General features: G+C 43.0%; 1 pseudogene; it reads left to right on the top strand.

Moving 5' to 3' along the window:
- Positions 1-9609: 9609 nt before the first annotated feature.
- Positions 9610-10024, top strand: LOC102935444 (annotated as a pseudogene).
- Positions 10025-12183: the final 2159 nt, after the last annotated feature.

The following is a 12183-nucleotide window of genomic DNA, read 5'->3' as shown; positions in this document are numbered from 1 at the left end:
GTGAAGAAATAATTACTTTTGTTTTAAACCTGCTGCCTATTAATTTCATTCTGTGACCCTTAGTTCTTGTGTTTTGAGAAGCAAACAACACTTATTTACTTTCTCCACGCCAGTCATGATTTTATAGACCTCTATCATATCCCGCCTCAGTCATACCTTTTCCAAGCTGAAAAGTCCCAGTTTTATTAATCTCTCCTCATAAGCGTGTTTATCTTCAGACTCTGACCTGCCCTCTAGCTCCATCTAAGCCAGTGCTCAGTGCTGGCAATCAGTCCCTTCCCTTTGCTGGGGGGATTATGGATCCCTCTGCTGCTGGGTGTTGTGCTGGGGTTAACACAGTGCTCGGTAAGGAGCAGTCAGGTTCACTACAATCCCAATGTTGCCAACTCTCATGATTTCTTCCCGAGTCAGGTCATTTTGACCAGGGCTGCAGCCCCTCTGGCCACGATTAGGGAAGCCCTCTCTCAAATTTCAGCCCTACCACAGGGAAAACTCCCTCTGATTGGCTACTTTCCCCACGGACCCACCATCTGAGGAAGAGCAGCCAATCAGCGTTGCTGTAGGAGGCAGGCAGAGCTCTCTCCCTCTCATAGAATATCAGGGTTGGAAGGGATCTCAGGAGGTCATCTAGTCCAACCCCCTGCTCAAAGCAGGACCGATCCCCAATTAAATCATCCCAGCCGGGGCTTTGTCAAGCCTGACCTTAAAAACTTCTAAGGAAGGAGATTCCACCACCTCCCTAGGTAACGCATTCCAGTGTTTCACCAACCTCCTAGTGAAAAAGTTTTTCCTAATATCCAACCTAAATCTCCCCCACTGCAACTTGAGACCATTACTCCTTGTCCTGTCATCCGCTACCACTGAGAATAGTCTAGATCCATCCTCTTTGGAACCACCTTTCAGGTAGTTGAAAGCAGCTATCAAATCCCGCCTCATTCTTATCTTCTGTAGACTAAACAATCCCAGTTCCCTCAGCCTCTCCTCATAAGCCCCTCATAAGTCTCCCCTCAGGAGCCACCATCATTCCCACAGGAAAGCAGCACGGAATAGGGAGTAGAAAGAGCCCAGCAACACTGAGCAGCTCTGCTCCCTCTCTCCCCTTCCCTCCTTGCAACACCAGCCTGGAAGGGCCAGGAGGGACTCTGCTGCAGCACCTGCCCTAACCTGGGGGTGGGGGGGGGTGGGGGGGAATGAAGAACTCCTGGAGCTGCAGGAGCAGAGGTGAGGCTGGGGGAGGGAGGAGCCAGGGCAAGGGGAAGAATTAATGTGGGACCTGGGAGACAGGCAGGTGTGGGGGCATAGAATGAATTGCTGGGCTGGGGATAGACACAGTATTAATGAAAGTTTCGGGCTTGGCAGAAGACTGGAAACTCCACACCATCAGAGAGCTCCCGCAGTGGGGGCCAAAATCACTTTACCCAGTATATCTGAAGAGTTCACAACACAGTCGGGGGATCTCTCTCTCTCTCTCTCACACACACACACACACACACACACACACACTTCTCTCTCCAGACAGGATCTCCCCAATTTTCTTCATCAAAAACATTGACAAAATAAAACGTGACCTTCCCCTTCTCCTCAGCTTGCCTTCCCTTCCCTGCCTATACATCTCTCCTCCTTGTCCTGGCAAAATACAGAAGTTTCTCATCCACTTTCTCCTTTAACCTCTCCATTTGCCACAATGGCCCCATCCTATCTGATCTCCCTCATGCCCACTCTCATCCCCTCCCTTACTCTTCTCCTTAATCTCTCACTCTCCTCCAGCTCTTCCCCCTCATGATACAAACATGCTTAGGTCTCTCCCAGCTTTAAAAAAAAGCTACCCTTGACCCTACTTGTCCCTCCAACTATCACGCCGTCTCCTTTCTCCCTTTCATTTCTAAGTCATTGAATGTGCTGTTTATAATCCATGTCTGGAGTTTCTTATCTCCAATTTCAAACTAGACATTCTCTGATTCATGTTCCACCCATTGCACTCCACTGCAACCACTCTCTCCGAAGTCTCCTGATCTCTGCCTAGCCAAAGCTCTGACCCAGTACTCCTTTCTCATCCTCTTTGACCTGTCAGCCACCAGCAACACCGACTGTGCTCTTCTTCTTGAAATCTTGTCCTCCCTTGGCTTCCGTGACTCACTCTTCTCCTAACCTCTCTAATCCCTCCTCCTTCATGTCCTTTGGAGGATCCACCCAATCCCCACTCCAGCTTTCTGTGTGGGTTCCACAACATTCTGTCCTTGGTCCCCTTCTCTTCTCCCTGTAGACCTTTCTGCATAACATCTCAAAGATGGTCTTTCCTATCCACCCACAAAGCTAAAACTCTCATCCAGGCTTTCATCTCATATCTCAGTTATTGTAACATCCTTTTCTTTTACCTTGACAAATTCAGTCTTTCCCCACTCACATCCATTCAGAAGGATGCTGCAAAGATCATTCTCCCAGCCCCTCATTTTGACCATATCATCCCTCTGTTTGTATCCCTCCACTGTCTCCCCGTTCTCTATTTCATTAAATAATTTGCTTGTCTTCACTTTCAAGGCTCTTTATGGCCTATGCCCACTCTACAGATCATCTCTCATTCACTATCAGTACTTGACTCCCCCTTCAGTTGGCCAATAATGCCTTCCCCCATTATTGATGTATTAAATGTTCAAACAACCGCTTTTGTGCTTTCTTTAAAGAGGAAGGTGATCAATTGTTCTCCATGTCCACTGAAGATAGGGCAAGAAATAATGGGCTTAATCTGCAGCAAGGAAGATTTAGGTTAGATATTAGGGGGAAAAAAAAAACTAACTATAAGGGTAGTTAAGTTCTGGAATAGGCTCTCCAAGGGAGGTTGTGGAATCCCTCTCATTGCAGATTCTTAAGAATAGGTTGCACAAACACCTGAAAGGGATGGTCTAAGCTGATTTGGTTCTGCCTCAGCACAGGGGGCTGGATTTAATAACTTCTTGAGATCCCTTCTAACCCTACATTTCTATGATTTTCAAAGCTATTTCATTATCCTCCTCCAAATTCTCCTTTTCCATGATGCCTACAAAAACTTGAAAATGGTTAGGCTGTGGTATCAGTGCACCAGTGGCCTATCATATTAACCAATATTGTCTCATTGTTTCTTTATTCCTGGGGGAATTCCGTGCCACTGCACAATGCAGAATTTGCGCAGAATTAATGTTCTGCACATAATTTAATGTTTCCCCAGCAGAATTGGGGCTGCAGAGCTGCTGCAACTACTGGACGCTGCAGAGCCTGGTTCTTCAGCTCGCAGTGAGTGAGCACCTGGCCTGGCAGGGATGGAGGCTCTGCATACTCTGGCTACAGTGCTTGATCCTCATCTGCCTAGGGATGGGAGACCTGGCTCTGGCAAAGGGTGAGGAAGGGCACGGCAGCACTGTGTTCCCCAACGGGACAAAGCTGCTCAGAGCAGAGCCTGCAGCTGGGCTCGGGGCCCGGGGGGGGGGGGCACACGCACGTGTCTAGGCTGCCCCCCCCCCCATGTGTGCCAGGGGAAGTGGGGGCGGCAGCGCTAAACAGCCCTCTTCAGCACCCTCCAGCTGGAACTGGGTTGTCTTAGGGGTTTCTTTAACTCTCTACTCTTGGGATAATCTTTTTTGTTGTCTGTATTGTTGACATACTTGCTGACAGGTATTCTGAAATAAAATTGCCAGAATAATTGAAACAAAACTAATGGGATTATATTGTGTTATTTTGACAAAATATGCAGAATTTTAGAATATTGTGTGCAGAAATTTTAAATTTTTTGGCACAGAATTTTTAATTTTGGGGAGCAAAATTCCTTCAGGAGTATTTCTTGTAATCCCCCTTCTATCTATCTCTGTACCATCAGTTGTCTCTTGTTATATAAATTGATTGTAAGCTCCTTAGGGCAAGAACTATCTGTGCTTCTACAGCACCAAGCACAATGAAGTCATGGTCCATGACTAGAGTGCCTAGATGGTACAGTAATATAAATAATAATGCTCAGTCAAAGAGAGAAAGAAGAGCACATCTTACTACCCTATGTCAAAAAACAAACATACTGTGTCAATGGGAAAAAAATGAACTGGAAAAAAATGTTAACAACTCCATGCAAAAAAACGTGCAGAATGTTTAGGCTGTAAAATTCAGCCTTCAAGTCAAGAATGCCAAAGTCAAGATTATATGTGCAGCCTTAACTCACTACCTTGTGGTTATTCATTAAAATGTAGAGTGGGAATTTCAAAAGCACTCAACATTGGCCTAACTTTGCTGTCATTGACATTCTCATGGACTTCAGTGGGAGCAGAGTTAGACCAAAGCTGAGCACTTTGGAAATTCCCACTCCTATTCTGTACTTAGAAGATGACATATTATTTCCTCAGGACCTCTGGCAGGAATGTTTTAAGTTGTATAGAAAGTAAGGTAAAGTTACATAGTGAGGGTAATGTTGATTTTTAGGTGGTAGCTGGACTCAACTGAAACCCATTTTCAACCTTGACCCTTTTAAGAGGTAGGTATTGTAATTGAGAATGTGTTATACAGATAATCACTCAGAAACACGGGCAAAGCCAGTTCCTGCCCCACTGCCACAGCTGCCAAGGATCCCAGATCCAGTAAATCCAGTACAGTTCCACTGTGCAAGGTGGGAAGAATACAAGGAACCTACAATGCCAGGTAATCTTGTTTTGATTTAAATGATTCTAGAAAAGTCATCATGTCTTTCAGAAGTTCAAGAATCTAAGTCACAGATTTCAAAAGGATTTTATCTGGCACAAGTTTTCAGTGTCCCTCTTGATATTAATGAATAATGCAAAACTAATATAAGAAACTCCTGTCAGCATATCTGCAGATCTTTTCTACTTAATGCATTAAAATCCCTTCTCCTTTAATCTTAGTGTTTTGTACTGAGACCAGATGTGATTTGGGGTGCCTGAAAGAGCCCTCACTGAAAATGCCAAGGGTAGGGTAGGCCAGGCCACAAAAGGGAGAGCGAATTCTCTCGAAGGCTGGTCATTAACACTGAAGTTAAACTCCCCAAACAGTCAAACTGTGCTTCTGATCCCCACACTGGTTATCACACAGTCTCCTTATTGAATTCTAGCTCTCTGGCTCCCAATCAGCACCAAGCTGCAATATAGTGAGAAATTTTAAAACTCTGCTCACATATACAAAATGTTCTTCTGACCTGAAAAGGTCAGCCACGTTACCAAGTCAATAGGAGTTTGGATCGTACCCAAAATACTACGCTGCAGCCAATCCTTTAATGTCTAAAACTAAAGGTTTATTACATATATTAAAAAAAAAAAGTTGTTAGAGAGTAAAAGCAGTCAGATACATACAAAGATTCAAAGTCCATGTATCAGGTGCTTAGCTGTATTGGCGAGTTTGCTGGCTTGAAAATCTCTCTGGAATATATGCAAAGCTTGGATGAGTCATTCAGTCCTTTGTTCAGAGCTTCAGTTTGTAGCACAGTTCCTCCAAAGGTAAGAAGCAGGAATGAAGACAAAATGGAGAAGATGCAGCTGCCCTTTATATTCCTTTTGCCATGTGGTTTGTACTTCCTGTGTCCCAAACACAAGCTTCACAGCACATGGCCTGGAAAGCCTTAGAATTCTGTCCATAGACATTCCCCTACATAAGTTGTAGTCCCTGACCCTTTCAATGGGTTCATTGTACAGTTGACAGCCCTTGATGGGCCATCAAAGAGTCAAGGCAGTGCTGATGTCAGTCTGTCTGGGGATGTCCCCAGAAACACAGCACAAGTTTGAAAATACTGATATACCCTACATATAATCTGTAACTCAACATACAAACACAAACAAGATGATCATACTTGGCAAATTATAACATTTTCGCAGATACATCACATGACATATGGCATTGCAATGAATCGTGCCAGATAATACTGGTATCAACAATATCATCAAGTGTCCCACATATTCCATACAGCATCACACCAAAAACTGTAGTATGTGAATATTTTTCACATTAAATAGATTGGCCACAACGAAGTCCCCAGTAAACTATATGGAGCCCTGGCTCTAATAGCTCATCTTAAGTGATCACTCTCCTTACAGTGTGTATAACACCACCCATTTTTTCATGTTCTGTGTGTATATAAATCTCCTCACTGTATTTTCCACTGAATGCATCAGATGAAGTGAGCTGTAGCTCACGAAAGCTTATGCTCAAATAAATTGGTTAGTCTCTAAGGTGCCACTAGTACTCCTTTTCTTTTTGCTTGGATTGGGTTTTTTTAAAGATTGCTATTTAAGGAGTGCGACTGGTTGGTGTGGAATGTCTTTCTAGTTACAGTGGGAAAGATCGGTCAAATGGGGAGGTTTTACAGCCTTTCCTAAAGGTGGTCAGAATCTGGGTTAATCTGGTCTCCTCTGGAAATTCATTCCAAGCTAGATTCCCCTTGGCTAAGAACTCTTTGTCCCCAGCTATCAAATGCTTCATCCTGGGTTTTGTGATCTGCAAAAGGCCACCATCACTATGAATTTTTGTAAAGTCAAAAATTACTTCTTTCAAAAAGTGTATAATTTTCTCAGATGACATGAACATTTATGTAACAGTCTATATATAATAACTTTTTCCGTTTATTTTAGGTTTTTAGAATTTTCTTTTCATTTGAGTCTCATCCTGGCAAGTAAATTGGCCAAAACAGCTTCCTAATGAATGCTGCATCACCCCTTAGTTAGTATTTAATAGACTAAATATCCTTGCATGCAACATCATTTCTCTCCCTTCCAATATTTTTCAATGTATAAAGGGTCTAAGGAGCAATTACAGTATCCTAAATATACATCACTCTGTCCATACTGAACAAGGTCTCCAAGGCCCTATGGAAGCTCCATGAGCATATCTGGATATGCAACTGTGGAGAATGCTCTTTTTCCTTGGAGAGTGCTCCCCCTTCAGTAGCAGCCACAATGCTTGGTCCTTTCCCAGGACTGGTATTAGAGACTCAACCATATGGCAGTCCAGCTGGGCAAAGACTGTGAAATTCAGAGTAGGTTGCTGCTTTCATTGCAATGTAGGCAAGAAGCATCATTGACTTTCTACCAGCAGACTGCAGTGGAGGAGGCTGTTTTCATCCACTCAGTCCATCTTAGGCAGTCAGTTCAACCACCTGATGTCTGATTAAACGGGCTGTTCTCTTTCCTGGGTGATATATCAAACAAGGAAGAACCATAAAAAGACTGCCTAGTGCAAGTCACTCCTCTCTGGCTAATCACCCATGATGGGGTGTTTACCCCACACAGTTTGCAAAAGGGTTATACTGGCAAGCAAGGCAATGCAAGCCAGGGTGCACCTGGAGGGTGAGCCAGAAGTAAGTTAGATCGAAAGCCCAGCTTGGGGGCAAGGAAGGCTTGTTTCCATACAGACCAGGTGAGTCCAGTTGGGGAGGGGACTCTGAGGCAAGAAGGCAGGGTGTGCCCTATCTCTAGGAAGAAGCCTGCAGGAAGGACTGTGCTAGCCCTAGATTGGGGGATTGACTGAACCAGTGAGCAGTAGCAGAGGCATAACTGCATGGAGGACTGCCTGCTGAGCCCTGCCAGGCTGAAGGATTTGTATGCTCCCCCCCTCCCCCTTTGGTGGACTTTGAAAAAGGACTCTGTGACCCTGGAAAGGGCTGGACTCTGTAAAGGGGTCTGGCTGGAAGGCCAGGTCACTCCTATGGTCAGAGTAGGCCAAAGGACAGTATGTGCATTTGTGCGGGGGAACTAAGGCAACACTGCTGCAATGCCACTTCTGGCCACAATGGGGGGGGTGAGTTGGTGTGGCAAGTTTGCTACACCCCCCAAAACAGACTGAAGCTAGTCCATAGGGACCCAAAGATCACTTAGCCCCCAGACACCAGTAAAGTCATCCACTTATGGAGCCATCTGTTAGTAGCAGCACTCCTCCTCAGCAGAACAGAAGGTCCTCTTGGCTCCAGAGGCTCCGGAAGACTAAAGGATCCCAAAGATGGGACCAGGGTAGAGAATCACACCCAGCCCATGGAACTCTGGGAGCAAGATTTTTTTTAAAATCGGGTCTTTTACCCCTAAGCTAATACAAGACACTCTGCTGAGAATTCTCTCTCCTCTTTGGGCTTGCAGTGCGGGCCACCCATTTCCTGCGTGCTTCATGTCGGCACAACATGCACCCATCAAATGTCTGATCCAGCATGACCCAGAATGCCAGAGATCATTTCAGATGGCTAGATCCCATTTTGCATTTTGTATTAGGATTCTTAGTTTAGTTTCTTCAAAGCTACTAAAGCTGTTAAGAAAAATAAACCTCCCCTTTCCTTTGAAAGGAACTAATCTTTTAGAGCACAAGCACTACTTTGTTTCAGACAATCAACAGTTAAAGGAAGATTGCCGTGGCTTCTATTCTCAGAGCACTATGTATTCCTTTTGAGACCACGGTGCATTCACTCAGCCCTACTGGTTTTCCAGTTACTGTTTACCTTGCTGCAGCAAACTGTGGAAGCTTTCTTTCACACAGTACTGTGTTCTGGCTGCATTATGACATGAAGCATAAAACTGCAGCTGTATATGCCAAGGCATTTTGCCACAACAACACTTCTAGGCTCTATACAGTGTCTATCACCACTGTTCATTTAGGCTACTGAAACTAACTAGCAGTAACATTTTCTCCAATACAGGATGTATATGTATGCACGAGCTATGATAAAGACAGCAGAACAGCCAGCACTCTTCTAATTTAAGGCAAAAAAGTAAAGATACATAATGATCCATCTGTTGGAATTTCTGAGAGAGAACATTATTCACCTTTGCATATTTTCCTGCTTCAGTGTGTAGATTTACTTTAAAAAATAAATAAAATACCTCTAGCATTACTGTTTTGTAGAAAATCCCAATTTTATATTTATCTATATCTCTCTGCCTTATAGTTTACTTGATGATCCCTTTAGAACACAGGAAATAAACACAAAGAATACTTGGACATTTCTACCGTGTCTCACATGTAAACTTTCAAATATTAATGAAAATTCATAAATCCAGCTGCAACCCTCAAGCAGTTACTTGGAGATTTTCCTACTTGGTTAAATAGACTTCGTTTTCCAACCATGATCTACTCCACTCATTTCCTGAGTGGAGATTTCCCCCTTTTCTGGCCTTATTCATCATTATGCCAATTCCTAGATTGATTTATTTGAATTTTGATTAAGGCTCCTTAGACCCTTTATACATTTATTTCATTTCTCTCTGGATCAGACTGTGAATCCCTCACTCACCTTGGAGTAGTACCTGTTTACACAAGTACTGATTTGAATGGGTCTGTTTGCACAGTGAAGTATGACTCCTGGTGAGTAGTCTTTCACAATCTAGCAGGCTAATAATATGACCTTTAGTGACTTTAGCGGTGACTGTTCTGTTTTGTGCATTAGTTTGGACTTTCATGCTTTTCTTTTCTTTCTTCCAGTCTATTTCAGTCCTTTAATCAATCAGTCTTAAGCTGTGGAACTTCTTTAACATTTCTTCTTCCAAAGCTTCTCTATCTAGAAAATCTTTAGTGATTCACAGCAATTTTGTTTTGTCTTTATGGGTCAGTATTAGTCTTGGGTAAAGACACTGTAGTTCCACAGGGCATTTGGACATGCCTAACATGGTAGCGGCGTCTCGCGCATAGCTGGAACCATGCAGCTGTTCATCCGTGCTCAGAACCTGCACACCCTTGAGGTTTCCAGACAGGAAACCTCCACTCACATTGAGTCCGTGGAGGGCATTGCACCCGAGGACCAGGTGGTTCTCTTGGGTGGAACTCCCTTGGAGGATGGATCTCTCATTGGGCAATGTGGCATCAGCGAGTTTACCATCCTGAAGGTGGCTGCTCGCATGCTGGGTGGTAAGGTCCAAGGCTCCCTGGCTCGTGCTGGGAAGGTGAGAGGCCAGGCTCCCAAGGTTGCCAAGCAAGCAAGAAGTTGTAGACGACTGGCCGTGCCAAGAGATGCATGCAGTACAACCGGCGCTTTGTGAATATCGTGCCAGGCTTTGGCAAGAAGAAGGGCCCCAGTGCTAACTCCTAAATGGCACACCTCCTCACCCAATAAAGCAGATGTCACCCGAACCCTCCCCTCCCTTCCCCCGCCCACTAATAGCTCAAACTAGCTCAGTCCCTTTTCCTTCTGTCCTCTTTCAAAATTAGAACACAAGCTCTTTCAGTGTGGAGTACATGTCTGAGTATTTGTACAGTATCCAACACAATGGGGCCCCAATCCTGATTGGGACCTATGAGTGCCATCACAATAAATTCGGAAAGGCATTCTTCACATCTAATAAGATTCTTGTACTGCATTTCAGCCAGTTCTAGTTGTGTAACCAGTTACTTTTCAAGTGGACCCCATTTTGCTATTCTTTGATAGTGCTTCCTGCCCTTCTGCAACAAACTCTTTAGCATAAAGATTTTTACATGCAATTATTATGGCAGCAAAAATATATTTTCCATATTTTCATTTTAAACTTAGCATAAGCAGCTTCCAAGATGGCTTCTGAATCAGTCAATTAACTGAAGTAGTTAATAGTGAATACTAGTACAAGGTGCAGACTCTTCTGTCTTCACTGGGATTCTTTTAGCTGCCAAAGAAAAGATTGTTGGTTGTAATTCAGCCTAAAAACCTAGAAAATGTGTCGATTTCTTCCACTTTAGTTGATACACAAAAAGAGGAGTTAAATCCTCTGCAAACAAAAATTGATCCTTGTTTTTCTTTTTGAACCCTGATGATTTCTTGTGAAGGTTTCCACTCAAACATGTTATAGATTTTCTTGTTTCTTCCCTTTGAGTCCATTTTCCATAAGAGGAATGTGGCTACATCTTATAGCAATTGTCTTCTTCCTGTTAACTTTTTGTATGTGCATCTCTCTCCATAGCTATATCTATACACACATACCATCTTGAAATGATTAACCATTTCCTACCTAATCTTAACTATACTTGAAACATTTGATTTATAATATGGTTTAAAATATACAGCAATTGTTTGTATTACACAGTTTACAAACAAACTAGTTTTAAATCTTATTCTGTCTTATGTACAGATGAAATGGGGAGGGAGGGAAGGATTATTCAAATAAAAATAAAGAACAGAAGCAAGCTTCAGGAGGGGACAGGGAGAAAGGGAAGGGAAGGAAGTGGGGCAGAGAAAAAGGGGGAGTTGAGCGTGGGGCCAGTGCATTTAATAGTATCATTTAGATACTTTCCTGAAAGTATCTCTCGTACCTCTAAGAATTGAGTATATTCCTGTTAAAGTAGAATTCTTTCCATTGTGGCCAAGCTTACATGGTCTGTGCTCCAGTATTCAATTGTTGGATGTTTTTTGGAATTTCCATTTTTGTAGCACTAGTCTTTTAACAATTATTAGTGCTCTGCTGAGCCAAAGTTTTTCATATTTATTCAGCTTCCAATTAATGTTCATTAGGTTTAAAATTTCATGTTTAACTTTTTTCTATCAAATAAAGTTGTGTTATAAGCTAACTCTCCAATTAAATTCTACCCAAAACATTGAGTTTAAGAGCCTTCCTACGCATATGGGTTAAATTAGAACCTGCTGAATCATAACCAACATTTTTCTGATTTAGTGGCACCCATTTTGAACAATCAGAGAGGTCCAATCCATCATCTGTATGATTTTCTGATGGATTAATCTTAACCAGAGATGGAGCAGTTTAGAGCACTGGCTAATTTGTTTTCATTGGTTAGCAGAGAATAACTGGCCTAGTTCCTCCTCCGTTTTTAGGGAAACCATGTTTAATTCAAATTTGCTGGCCAGGTGTGAATATAGAGTTCCCATAGTTCTTGGTAATATTTGAGGAAATGAAAGCAGTTCAGGTGGATCTGAGCTAGCACATACATCAAGGCCAAACTGATTTGTGATGGCATATTTAAGTTGTATATATATTGACACTCCTCCGTCTCTAGATTGAGCTTTTCTTTTAATATTGTAAAAGCAGGAAGGTATCATTTTCCATAAACTGGCTGATAGTCAAGACCCCTTTCCTTATCCAACTGTCCAAATGATGAGGTTGCCTGCTATATAGTTTTGATTTACTCCAGACAGAGGCCTTCGTATGTAGAAGGGGGTGATTTCTGAATTTAGAAACATAGTACGCCAAGTATTTCTGGCTGTCACAGTCAGTGGCAATTGCTCTTCAGGGAATCACTAGTAGTCTGAATGCAGCACACTGGGAA

This window comes from Chelonia mydas, chromosome 4, assembly GCF_015237465.2.
Source record: "Chelonia mydas isolate rCheMyd1 chromosome 4, rCheMyd1.pri.v2, whole genome shotgun sequence".
NCBI lineage: Eukaryota > Metazoa > Chordata > Testudines > Cheloniidae > Chelonia > Chelonia mydas.
This window is presented reverse-complemented; position numbering and strand designations above follow the sequence as displayed.